Genomic DNA, 13,902 nt, shown 5'->3' on the forward strand with positions numbered 1-13,902 from the left:
TTGGAGAAATATCTGAAAGAACATTACCAAACATTTCAAAATGGCCATCACAAAAAGTGCAATCGTATTCAACTTTTCCACATAGATCATAAGATGCTTCATTACAGACATTTCAATATTGTTATTACAGACAGTCAGACAGTGCAATGGTATTCAAGTTATCGACACTCTGAGGTGCTTCAATATAATTACAATACATTTAGTATTCACCGCATACATTCCTTGTGTGTCATACAGCCCGAGGGATCTATACAATTCCCAGCCCCTCAGTGCATTATGGCAGAAAGGTTTTAGACAGCGACCTTTCCCCATTGCACCTTTGCAGCAGCTGCCCCAAGCTTTAGAGCATCCCTCAGCACGTAGTCCTGGACCTTGGAATGTGCCAGTCTGCAACACTTGAATGTCTCTCTTGTTTCTTGGTAACCTGAGTGTAGTGTTCAAGGTGCAGACTAGCCTGAAAACTGTAACGTTTGCTCACTACCCCTTCTGAACCATATGCTACTGCATTGGCTTTGTAACTCTGCTCCCTATTGCTGCTGTGTAATAGTGGGACACGTTTAGCATCAAGACTAACAAGATTCCGAAGTCTTTCTCAGATGATTCCTCAGTTATTTCAACACCATTCATGGAGTAGGCATGTCACCTATTTTTCCTTCCAATTTATAGCGCCTCACTCTTATTTACATTAAATTTTATCTGCCACTGTTCTGCCAACTTACATATCTTGTCCAACTTACTCTGTAATTTGTGCCTTTTCTGATTTCACTGCCCTTTTAAATTTGGTATCATCTGCAGATTTTACCACTTTGCATTCATTATTTGAACACAAATCATTGATGTAAATTTAAAGTGGAGGTGTTCCCAAAACAGAGCCCTAAGACATGCCAGCTAGTTAATATTTCCCCTCACTCTGACTTAACTCATCGATCAAGAATTCACTATTTCCTACCCTTCAGTCATGTTCTTACCATTCCCAATGTTTAACCTGAACCTCTGCAGCTTTGGTTCATATGGGACTTCACTAAAAGCCTTTTGGTAGTCTAGGTACATCATGTCCGAGAGTTTTCTAGAGTCCACTTGGGTCATCGCTATGTCAAAGGATCAGGAGTTTGTCGGGAGTGCAAGTGTTGATCTGCAGAAATGTGGCTCCACAAGAATGTCAAGAGTTTGAGGCTGCCAATACTACCAAAGTAAAAGTGAGGAATTTGTCCAGCCCTGCTGGCTGTCAATGTTATTGACACGCTAATGTTGCACCAACGCTAATATCTACAAGCCACAGGGTAATCACTTTCCTCAAACAAAAATAAAAATCCTAATAATAGAACTATGAATATCTATGATGTTTCAGAGCATATATATTGATATTAAGTCTCCCTCAGAGAAAGTTTAATTAGCAAGCACATTTAGGCTAACAGTTACATGGTCCAGGAGTCTCTCAGTACTGCAGTATCATACTTTAACACTCAGATATAACAAACCATTTACAGCTGTCATCAACAAAGAAATCATTTAAAATAAGACACTCGCATGTTTTTCCTCACTTCTTCACATATATGCATGCTGTCAGAGAGCATTATATTCAAAGGGTTTGCATTATTACTGGTGTGATCTTGGCCAAATCTTTCTATGTGACTTCTAATAAACTGTGAAGTGCATTTCTGGAAGTTAAAATGAAATGATAAATAAGTAATATTTACAATTAAGTAATGCAAGAGGCACTCATTTGGGCCTTCAGACAACACAGCCTGCAAATACAAGCTGGACAGACAACAGCTCTTCTCTTTTAAAGAAGCCTTGGCAATTTAGTGATGGTATTTGGGTGGCAACCAAGAGTGAAAGCAGGTGTCACTTCTCTTCCTTTCCCTTTGTAATATTGGGTTCTTCGAGCTTCACTGCGTTGCAGATACCCCCGTGGGGGAAATGCTAGAGTCTATTATAAAAGACACGGTAACAGAACACTTGGAAAGCATTAACGGGATTAGATAAAGTCAGCATGGGTTTACAAAAGGGAAATCACACTTAACTAATCTACTGGAATTTTTTGAGCATGTAACTAGTAGAATAGATAAGGAAGAACCAGTGGATGTGGTGTATTTGGGTTTCAAGAAGGCTTTTGATAAGGTCCCACATAAGAGGCTAGTGGGCAAAATTAAAGCACATGGGATTGGGTAATATACTGGCATGGATTGAGAATTGGTTGACAGACCGGAAGCAGAGAGTGGGAATAAATGGGTCTTTTTCCGGATGGTAGGCGGTGACTAGTGGTGTACCGCAGGGATCAATGCTTGGGCCCCAGCTATTAATGATATATATAAATAGCTTGGATGAGGAAATCAAATGCACTATTTCCATGTTTCCTGATGACACAAAACTGGGCTGGGTTGTGAGTTGTGAGAAGGATGCAAGGAGGCTTCAGGGCAATTTAGACAAGTTGTGTGTGTGGGCAAACACATGGCAGATGCAGAATAACGTGGATAAATATGAAGTTATATGCTTCGGTATGGAAAACAGAAAGGCTGAGTATCATTTAAATGGTGATATATTGGGAAATGTGGATGTACAAAGGGATCTGGGTGTCCTTGCACACCAGTCAATGAAAGTAAACAGGCAGATGCAGCAAGCAATTAGGAAGGCAAATGGTATGTTGGCTTTTATTGCAAGAGGATTTGAGTTCAGAAGTAGGGGTGTCTTACTGCAGTTATACAAGGCCTTGGTTAGACCACACCTGGAGTATTGTGTGCAGTTTTGGTCTCCCCACCTAAGAAGGGATATACTTGCCATGGAGGGAGTGCAGCGAAGGTTCACTAGGCTGATACTGGGGATTGGCAGGACTGTCGTATGAGGAGAGATTGGTTCAACTGGGCCTGTATTCACTAGACTTTAGAAGACTGAGAGGGGATCTGATTGAAACGTATAAAATTCTAACAGGGCTAGACAGACTAGATGCAGGGAGGATGTTTCCCCTGGTTGGGGAGTCTAGAACCAGGGGCCACAGTCTCAGGATACGGGGCAGGCCATTTAGGACTGAGGTGAGGAAAAGTTTCTTCACTCAGAGGGTAGTTAACCTGTGGAATTCTCTACCACAGAAGGCTGTGGAGGCTGGGTCACTGAGTATATTCAAGAAAGAAATTGATAATTTTTTTGGATATTAGGGGCATCAAGGGGTATGCAGAGAAAGCAGGAATATGGCATTGAGATAGAGGATCAGCATGATCACATTGAATGGTGGAGTAGGCTCGAAGGGCTGAATGGCCTACTCCTGCTATAATATAAAGATAAAATGCTGCGGATGCTGGAAATCTGAAACAAAAACAAAAAATGGAGGAAAAACTCAGCAGGTCTAACAGCATCTGTGGAGAGAAAGACAGAGTTAATGTTTCGAGTCCGTATGAAGAAGAGTCATATGGACTCGAAACATTAACTCTGTCTTTCTCTCCACAGATACTGTTAGACCTGCTGAGTTTTTCCAGCATTTTTTGTTTTTGTTATGGCCTACTCCTGCTCCTCATTTCTATACTATTTCTGAACAATGCATAGTTTTATTTCTCAAATCTTTCATCGGTCAGTGTGGCTGGTGCAAGGTTGGTATTTTGGAACTGTGACGCATATCATCTTAAAGTTGAGATCATGTCAGCCATTGATGGTTAGGCTACAGGTTCTTTAAGCCTGCAATCTTTGCACACTATACCAATTTCATGTGTACCAGATTCTGAGAAAAGAGCCAGGTAATTCTTGCAGGGAAAGAGACAATAAAGGGAGAATTTCAGATCAAGTCATATTTCTGTAACAGAGATTAAAAGAAGGAACTTCTATTTTGGTTATCCATTCATGGGATGTGGGCGTCACTGACAATACCAGCGTTCAATCACTCATCCCAAATTGCCCTTGAGAGGGTGATAATGAGTCTCCTTCTTGAACTGTGGTGTGGGTGCTCCCTAGGTGCTGTTGGGAAGTTCTAGGATCTTGGCTTAATGACCATGAAGGAATAGGTAATATATTCCCAAATTGTAAAAAATTTCATGGACCTCCTGCAACACAAGAAAGGAAAAAAAAATACAAAATACTGCAGGTGCTGGAAATCTGAAATAAAAACAGAAAGCGCTGGAAATTCTCAGCAGGTCAGGCAGCATCTGCGGAGAGAGAAACAGAGTTAATGTTTCAAGTCGAATATAACTTTTCTCCACTGAAGAAGAGTCATATTTGACTTGAAACATTAACTCTGTTTCTGTCTCCGCAGATGCTGCCTAGCCTTCTGAGGATTTCCAGCGCTTTCTGTCTTTACAAAAGTAAAAATTAGTTAGGCATCATTAAAAAAATTCCAGAAGAATAAATGTTGCACCGCGACTCTCACCGGAAGAAGCAGTGTCAAAATGGATGGATAGATGAATGAATATTGCTGTCCTTACATATTTCATTTGTGTGATCAAATGCCTCTGTAACTTGGACAGTTTCTAAGATTCATTGGACAGCAGATATGCACAAATTACACACTGCCAATTAGGACATCTCCACTTCCAATGTAAACAGAAGTAAAATTCAAGTGTCTGCCTTCAGGCTTCCTTACTTTTGCAGGATTGATTATGATTCTATGTTTCTTATTCATACTTCCAACTCCTTTCTGTTTCTCAGCACTTATAGTTGAACTTGATGAAGGAAGTTCTGTATCATCGCTCTGCGGGTTTTGTTGTTTTGAAGCCGATGATTGAATAAAAAATTTAACCATATCTGGTATTTATTGCATGCATTTACAATGATTTTTCCTGTTTGCAATTTACCTTGTTCCCACTGAAATCGTAATATTACACCTTACGTAAAGAGAGAGCACATTAGGTGGCCTGAGAACGTGTTAATTTCTGTGCTTTCAACATGTAATAAACACACACCAACTAGGGATGCGCATAAATACCAGCCTTGCCCACATCCCAAGAATTAACATATAAATAAAAAATTGCCCATCCCTCACCTGCATGTTAAGTAAAGCATGATGCCCAACCTCAAATAAGTGAACAAATTAGATACCAGAGGTGGAAAAACAAAGGATCAGATACTCCAACTCCTTCTGAAGAAAGGTTGCCTGCTCTTCCCTAGATACTGATTGATCTGCTGTTTTCCAGTATGTGCGTTGTTGCAGCAATTTGCTTATTACCTCCCTATAAAATGCTGCTTTGATAAGTCATATTGTGAACCTGCATTGTACCAATTCCCAGTCCAAAGTTGCTGTCCGATGAGTTGCCAGGTCTGACCTCCTACCTCTCAGGATTCTTGGAACAGTTACCTGTAGATGACTATAAAGGGATCACAGCACAGCTGAAGTATTAAAGAGTCCCGATCAAAGGCATTGAGAGTTGGGGGGGGGGGGGGGGGGGGAAGCCAGGGTGCAACTCTGGTTGGTAACCGTTAATATCACCCAACCCCTCCTGGAGAGCTGCTGGGATGTTACCAGATGTCTGTCCACACATGCCACAGTCTGTTTCCAGATACCTCTTTCACCTCCGTGTTCTGCTTTTTAATGACCCATCTTTTACAAGTGTCGCACAGCTTCCAATAGCTGTCCATTTTCTAGTAGCCTCACTATACTGCATGAGCAGTATGGGGCTTGCCGATTTTAGAATGGGTGGTGCCATATTTTGTTAGGGCAAGAGGAAAAGGATTATTTGCCTACATGTTGGCAGACCATTTGAAACATTCCCATGCTCTCCCAGGGGCTGCAGACCATGGGTTGATATCCTCTACTGCAGTGCATCTTGTAAGTGATGCACACTGCAACCATTGCATTGGAGGGAGTGAATGTTTAAGGTGGTGGAGGGGTGCCAATCAAGCAGCTTTATCCTTGGTGCTGTCGAGCGTCTCGAATATTGCACTCATCCAAGAAAATGGAGAGTATTCCATCACACTACTGACTTGTAACTTGGAGATCGTAGACTGGCTTTGGGAAGTTGTGAGGTGAGCTACTCGCCGCAGAATTCCCAGCCTCTGACCTGCTCTTGTAGTATTTACGTCGCACAGTATTTATGTAGGTGCTCCAGTTAAGTTTCTGGTCGATGGTAACCCCCCCCACCAAAATGTTGATGGTTGGAAATTCAGCAATGGTAATGCAGTAAAATATCAAGGGGAAGTAGACCGTCTCTTGCTGGAGATGGTAATTACCTGGCATTTGTGTGGTGGAAATGTTACTTGCCACCTATCCAAGCCTGAATGCTGTCCAGGTCATGCTGCGCAAGGGCACAGACTGCTTCAGGAGAAGTTGCAAATGGAACTGAACGCTCTGCAATCACTAGTGAACAGTCCCACACCCGCTCTTTATATTGGAGGGGAGTTCATTGATGAAGCAGCTCACCATGGTTGAACCTGTGATACTGCCCCGAGGAACTCCTGTCCTGGGACAGCGATGATTGGCCTCCAAAACAACCAAAACCATCTTGCCATGTGCCAGATATGAATCCAGCTAGTGGAGAGATTCTTGCCATGTGCCAGATATGGATCCAGCTAGTGGAGAGATTGATTACCCCTGATCTCCACTGACCTCAATGTTACTGGGTCTTTCTTAGTTGGGTGGGTAATGTGAAGGCTGCGAGAGGGGTTAGACACAGTGCTAATCACCGGAGGCCGTGCCTTTGGGGAGCCCAGGCTCAAGTGGCGATCCGCCTGCCTCAATAAGCTGGCAGACAGCCGTGCGGTGGCGATCCGCTCCGCCCCGCCACAAGGCTCTGTGATATGAAGCGAGAGCCCCGGGTCCAGGCGGCCATTGTTCCTAACCAGCCGTGCTGCATTCTGGGTGATGTAGTCCACCCTTGGCCGTGCTCTCACCCTCCCGCACAGACGCCGGCAGCTCAAGGACTACAAGCGCCAAGATGGCCGAGCGGGCCTGGGTGGGGGAGAGGCCCGGGGGGCAGCTGGGCGGTGAGACAGGGCCCGAGAGGGAAGCGCGCGTCTCGCTGCCCCGCACTGACTGTGAGCAACCCTCAAATAGAAAGTACGTAGGAGTGATGGCAAAGGGACATCGTAGGTTCGCCAAGAGATTATGAAGGATGAGGAGGCAGAATCAGAAAGAAAAACAGGAGAAGTTTAGCTTTTTCATTAAAGGTGCAAAGAGTGAGTGAATGTGTTTGTGAGTGAATGAGTAAGAGTGAGTGTGTGTCTGAGTGTGTGAGAGAATGTATGTGTATATGAGTGTGAGTATGTGTATGAGTGTGAGTAAATAAGTGTATGTGTATATGAGTGTGAGTAAATGAGTGTGTTTGAGAGTGTGTGAGAATAAATGTGTGTGTGTATATGAGAGTGAGTGAATGCGTGTGTATGAGTGTGTGTGAATGAGTGTGTGAGAATGAATGTGTATGTGTATATGAGTGAGTGAATGCGTGTGTATGAGTGTGTGTGAATGTGTGTGTGTGAGAATGAATGTGTATGAGTGTAAGTGAATGCATGTGTATGAGTGTGTGTGAATGAGTGTGTGAGAGAATGAATGTGTATATGAGTGTGAGTATGTGTATATGAGTGTGAGTAAATAAGTGTATGTGTATATGAGTGTGAGTAAATGAGTGTGTTTGAGAGTGTGAGAGAATAAATGTGTGTGTGTGTGTATATGAGAGTGAGTGAATGCGTGTGTATGAGTGTGTGTGAATGAATGTGTATGTGTATATGAGTGAGTGAATGCGTGTGTGTGAGAATGAATGTGTATGAGTGTGTGTGAATGAGTGTGTGTGAGAATGAATGTGTATGTGTATATGAGTGTGAGTGAATGCGTGTGTATGAGTGTGTGTGAATGAGTGTGTGTGAGAATGAATGTGTATGAGTGTAAGTGAATGCATGTGTATGAGTGTGTGTGAGAATGAATGTGCATCTGAGTGTGTGTATGAGAGTGTGCGCATGTGAGAATGGGTAGAATTTTACGCCAGCGGGATTTTACGGACCCGTTGAAGTCAATGGACTTTTGAATGGCTCGCTGCATTTTACAGTCCCGTGCCCACCACGACAGAGCCATAAAATTCCACCCACTGCGTGTGTGGGAGGGAGTGAGGGCGTGTGAGTGAGTGAAGGTGTGTGTTTGGGGGAGTGTGTTTGTGTGTGTGCATATGAGAATGAGTGTGTGAGAGAGAGAGAGAGGGAACCATGAGACTGGGAGTGAGCCAGCATACACGGCTTTCCATACTACACCCCCACCTACCTTACACCCTCTACCTACCATGCACCCCACACACATCCCACAAATACACACCTCGGTGTGGGAACACGTGCACATATTCCCTTCCTCACCGGGCCAGGTGAGAAGGAAAACCCAGGCTGAACAGCAACTTGCTTCCGAGTCCCCACTTTTGCATGAATTCCGCTGAGGCCAGCTCGCAGTGTGCACCACCAGTGGTGAATGCATGATCGGTGTTAGTTAAACCCAGCTCCTTAGCTTGGCCCTGATGCTGTCTCCCTTCCCTGCTGACCAGGACTTGGGACCTTGTTTGACTCTCTAGCTCTGCTTAAGTGAAAAGGCAAAAAATGTTTTATTAGCTCTGCTGCTTGGCACTTATCATTTTTATTACTCATTTTTTTTAAATGGAAAATTTTTTTCTTTGACATTGGTGTGTATGTTTTCTTCATAACTTAACTTTGCTTTTTGAAATTCATGTTTAATGTAGTGCCAAACCAGATCTAAGGCAGCTGCTGCTGGGTTTCTTGCTGAAGGGGAATGAGAGACTCACAAGTCTGATTGCTTTTAGGAAGGCTGGAAAAAGGGTTACATTTGCTCCAATAGAAACAGGAAGTGTGGGAAATTCTCAGCACATCAGGCGATACCTGCGCAGAGAGAAACAGAACTCAGTGACCCTTTATCAGAACGAATGCAGATAATGGACTTGAAGCATCGATTCAGTTTCTCTCTTCACAGATGCTGCCTGAATTACTGCGCATTTCCAGCATTTTCTATCTATGTTTCAGATTTCCAGCATCTGCAGATGACACAAAGATTGGCCGGGTGGTTAACAGTGAGGTTGAGTATCTTGGGCTACAGGAAGATATAGACGGGATGGTCAAATGGGCAGATAAGTGGCAGATGGAATTTAACCCTGAAAAGTGTGAGGTGATACACTTTGGAAGGAGTAATTTGACAAGGAAGTATTCAATGAACGGCATGACACCAGGATGTTCTGAGGAACAAAGGGACCTTGGCATGTGTGTCCATAGGTCTCTGAAGGCAGAGGGGCATGTTAGTGGGGTGGTGAAAAAGGCATATGGGACACTTGCCTTTATCAATCGCGGCACAGATTACAAAAGTAGGGAGGTCATGTTAGAGTTGTATAGAACCTTGGTGAGGCCACAGCTGGAGTAGTGTGTGCAGTTCTGGTCGCCACATTATAGGAAGGATGTGATTGCACTGGAGGGGGTATAGAGGAGATTCACCAGGATGTTGCCTGGGATGAAACATTTAAGTTATGAAGAGAGGTTGGATAGACTTGGGTTGTTTTCGTTGGAGCAGAGAAGACTGAGGGGTGACCTGAGCAAGGTGTACAAGATTATGAGGGGCATGGACAGAGTGGATAGGGAGCAGCTGTTCCCCTTAGTTGAAAGGTCAGTCACGATAGGACATAAGTTCAAGGTGAAAGGCAGGAAGTTTAGGGAGGATAAGGAAAAGCTTTTTTTTTTTTTACACAGAGGGTGGTGACGGTCTGGAATGCACTGTCTGGGAGGATGGTGGAGGCAGGTTGCCTCACATCCTTTAAAAAGTACCTGGATGCATACTTGACACGTCATAACATTCAAGGCTATGGGCCAAGTGCTGATAAATTGTAGGTCAGGTGTTTCTCATGTGTCGGTGCAGACTCGATGGGTCGAAGGGCCTCTTCTGCACTCTGTGATCTGCAGTACTTTGCTCTCCTATTATATGCTCCATGCTGGGCATTTGTAGATGTGATTAGCTTCAGTTTAAAATGAGAAAATATCTATCACTCAATGCAAAGTGTATTTTTTCTATTAACAAAGCCCACCTGTGCAGATAGAAATGGCACAGTAGGTGAATTGGTTGGTGCTAATTTACTGAAAGGTTTTACCATTTTTAAACTTGGAAATGAAACCAGGAGACATGTGGCAATAGAATATGTCACTGTTAGCTCAAGATATTCTCATTTGTACATAGGATTGAATTCAACAACTTCAGATCATGAACTCGCTCAACTAGCCTCACCCCCTTTTAATCCCTTTTTTCAACTTTAATTTTCATTTTTTTGATTTTTATTCATTGTTTTATCCCCTTTTTAAATCCCCCCTTTTATCCCATTTTCTATCCTTTTTCCCTACCACCACCCCCTCCCCACCCCCAAAAGGGCCATCTGTTACTTGTTCCATGTTTCTTTCACAGTACTTACCCTTGTTCTGCTATTATCACATTCTGCTTTCTTCCCTTTATGCCACTATCAGCACTTTTTTTTTTAACCCCTTACCACTACAATTAACTCTCCCGTTGACCTTTTGTTCATGACACCTTTGTCAATCTGTCCCCACCTATCGCTGGCCGCCTATCCAATTTCATCTCCTCCACCCCCCCCACCCCCCCTTAAACAGGATAAATTTCATCACATTTCTGCTTCTCTTTAGCTCTGATGAAGGGTCATACGGACTCAAAAAGTTAACTGTTTCTCTCTCCACAGATGCTGCCAGACCTTCTGTTTTTGTCCCCAAAGGCTTTTTGCCACTTACGACAGTAAGTGCATGGGAAAACCACAGCCTCCAAATTCTCCTCTTAACTCACGATCCTGACTAAGAAATATATTGCCGGTCCTTCAAATGCATTCAATGGCATGAAGTTAAACTCACCACGAAAGTTAGGGTTTGTCCATTTAAGGCCAAGTATCTTTTAAAAGGCACAATAAGACTTTGCTACTGCTAAACAACCTCTGTGACATTAAAAAATAACTAAACATGGAGCTTCGGCTTTTAATTGTTAGAATTTTAAAAGTTTCACAGCTTTTCTTTTTTTAAACATTCTCTTAATCCGATCTTTCTTTATTCTGCTTTCTGTTCCTGATATTACAATGAATTTAGTATTCTCACACTTGGTTCAATCGGACTGCTGTTCATTAACAACTCTTCAACCTAATTAAGATATAAGTTGCATGCCCTGTTTACACAGGTCCCAGATGCCCATTAAAGGACACCACACCATTTTGATATCCCACTTACAGTAACTTGCTCATAGAAATTAAATGCACAAGAGCAAACATCACACCTGCTATAGTAAATTCTGACCCACTCATCTGTTTTGAGGTCTGACAGTTCAACACGTGTTACTGCACTCAAGCATCAGCCTAGATGTGCTCAGGTCTCAGGAATGGGACTTGATCATATAACGATCTAAGAAACAAGAGTGCTGCTGCTGAGCCAAAACTGACACCTAATCAAATACACACTTGAACACAGCGTGTGCCTATTTCATAATTTTTAAAATATTTATATTAAAAACATGCCTGCCGACACATAAACATCTCCAGATTCTGCTACACGAACTGCATATTTTACAATGTCTTGTTCAGACAAGTGGTGTGGAAGCCAGTTTCCCCAGAACTAGCTGGCAGTACTCCAGGATGCAATAAAGAACAGTATGAAGCGTGCATTCAGAGTCTTTATTATTGCATATAAGAAGTATTTACAATTTTACCACATGCTATTACGACAACCATTGAATTATGACTGCAAAAAAAAAAAGGTTGGCTCGCCTTTTCGTTTGGAACATAAAAGCACAAATGTTTAACTCTGTTGTGGTGCTTTTTTCTGCTTCTAACACAAAAGGACAAAGAGGTAAATTCCCACTCCCTAACATGTTAACACATTCTTTTAGTGGAACAAAGCTTCTCTTTCTGAAACACCACATGTTGAGGGAATAACAAGCCTGATTTCACTGTCTGAATGTACCTACCTGTAGCATAGGACAAATCGAGCACAACAGGCTCATTGCAAGGATGGAAATTCCACTTGGCAGCTGCCTGGTAGTGAGGTAACCTTACAAACTTAGCAAGGTGGCAAAAGATGATCTGTCTGAACACTTTTCCCCATATTGGACCTTTACTTTCTTGCTGCATGCATTTATATTTTCTGCAATCTTTACTATCAACTAGATTCTCATCTGAAAAGCATGTTCTTGCTTGTTTTTCCTTCCTGTACCTCCCCCCTCTCAAGACACTTACTGCATCTTTTTAAACATGGGTGTGGTGTAAAATGGACGTTATCTGATCAGACAACCATTACATGACCCGCCTGATTTTCCTTTTATTGAAGTCAAAAATAAGTTTCTAATCTATTTTTCTATCACTCACACAAACACAATGTCAGAAGGCAAGAATGTACTTTTTCAAAGCAAAAATAGAAAATGCTGCAAATATTCTTCAGGTCAGGCAGCATCAGGTGTTCTGATGAAAAGTCATTAACCCGAAGCGTTAACTCTGTTTCTCTCTCCACAAGTGCTGCCTGACCTGCTGAGTAATACCAGCATTTTGCTTTTATTTCAGATTTCCACCATCTGCAGTATTTTGCTTCTGCATTGGTGCTTCAAAGTAGCTTGCTATGAAGCTTACCAGGTATCTTAAAAGTGATTGTGCATTGTTTAAGCATTAAATGTAGTCTTTATTTTCAAGTAGCAAACATTAGGATGTTCCATTAATTTTCTGCCATTTTGAAATGTATACATCCTGACTTTGCAAAGATTTGGGGGGGGGGGGGGGTGCCAGAAAGAGAAGAGCAGTGGAGTCAATATTCCATGTGACGTTTTATTGATATCACTTTATATCAGACCCTGAGTGTCACTGCCATGGTACCATCAAATACTTCACAAGTACATTGATAAGGACCCGCATGGGAGACTGATAACAAAGATAAGAGCCCATGGGATCCAAGGCAATTTGGCAAATTGGATCCAGAATTGGCTGAGTGGCAGGAAGCAGAGGGTGATGGTCGAGGGGTGTTTTTGTGACTGGATGCCTGTGTCCAGGGGGTTCCACAGGGATCAGTGCTGGGTCCCTTGCTGTTTGTGTTGTATATAAACGATTTAGACTTGAATGTAGGAGGGTTGATCAGTAAGTTTGCGGATGACACGGGGTGGTAAATAGTCAGGAGGATAGCCTTAGATTACAGGAGATTGTAGAAGGACTGATCAGAAGCAAACGGAATTTAATGCAGATAAGTGTGAGGTGATGCACTTGGGCAAAACAAACAAGGCACAGGAATACACGATGAAAGGTAGGTCCCTGGGAAGTACAGAGGATCAGAGGGACCTCGGTGTGCATGTCCACTGGTCCCTTAAGGTAGCGGGACAGGTAGATAAGGTGGTTAAGAAGGCTTATGGGATACTTGCCTTTATTAGCTGAGGCATAGAATATAAGAGCAGGGAGGTTATGCTGGAACTGTATAAAACACTGGTTAGGCCACAGCTAGAGTATTGCTTGCAGTTCTGGAATCTGCATTATAGAAAGGATTTGATTGCACTAGAGAGAGTGCAGAGGAGATTTACCAGGATGTTGCCTGGACCGGAGAGTTTTAGTTATGAGGAGAGATTGGATAGACTGGGGTTATTTTCCCTGGAGCAGAGGAGATTGAGGGGGGACATGATTGAGGTTAATAAAATTATGAGGGGCATAGCTAGGGCAGACAGGAAGGAACTTTTCCCCTTGGTGGAGAGATCAATAACCAGGGAGTATAGATTTAAGGTAAAGGGCAGGAAGTTTAGAGGGGATGTGAGGAAGAATTTTTTCACCCAGAGGTTGGTGGGAATCTGGAACTCACTGCCTGAAAGGGTGGTGGAGGCAGAAACCCTCATAACATTTAAGAAGTATTTGGATGTGCACTTGCAATGCCATGGCATACAAGGCTATGGGCCTAAAGCTGGAAAATGGGATTAGAATAGGTATTTGTTTGACCGGCGCAGACTCG

Source organism: Cetorhinus maximus, chromosome 18, assembly GCF_964194155.1.
Source record: "Cetorhinus maximus chromosome 18, sCetMax3.hap1.1, whole genome shotgun sequence".
In the NCBI taxonomy this organism is placed as follows: Eukaryota; Metazoa; Chordata; class Chondrichthyes; order Lamniformes; family Cetorhinidae; genus Cetorhinus; species Cetorhinus maximus.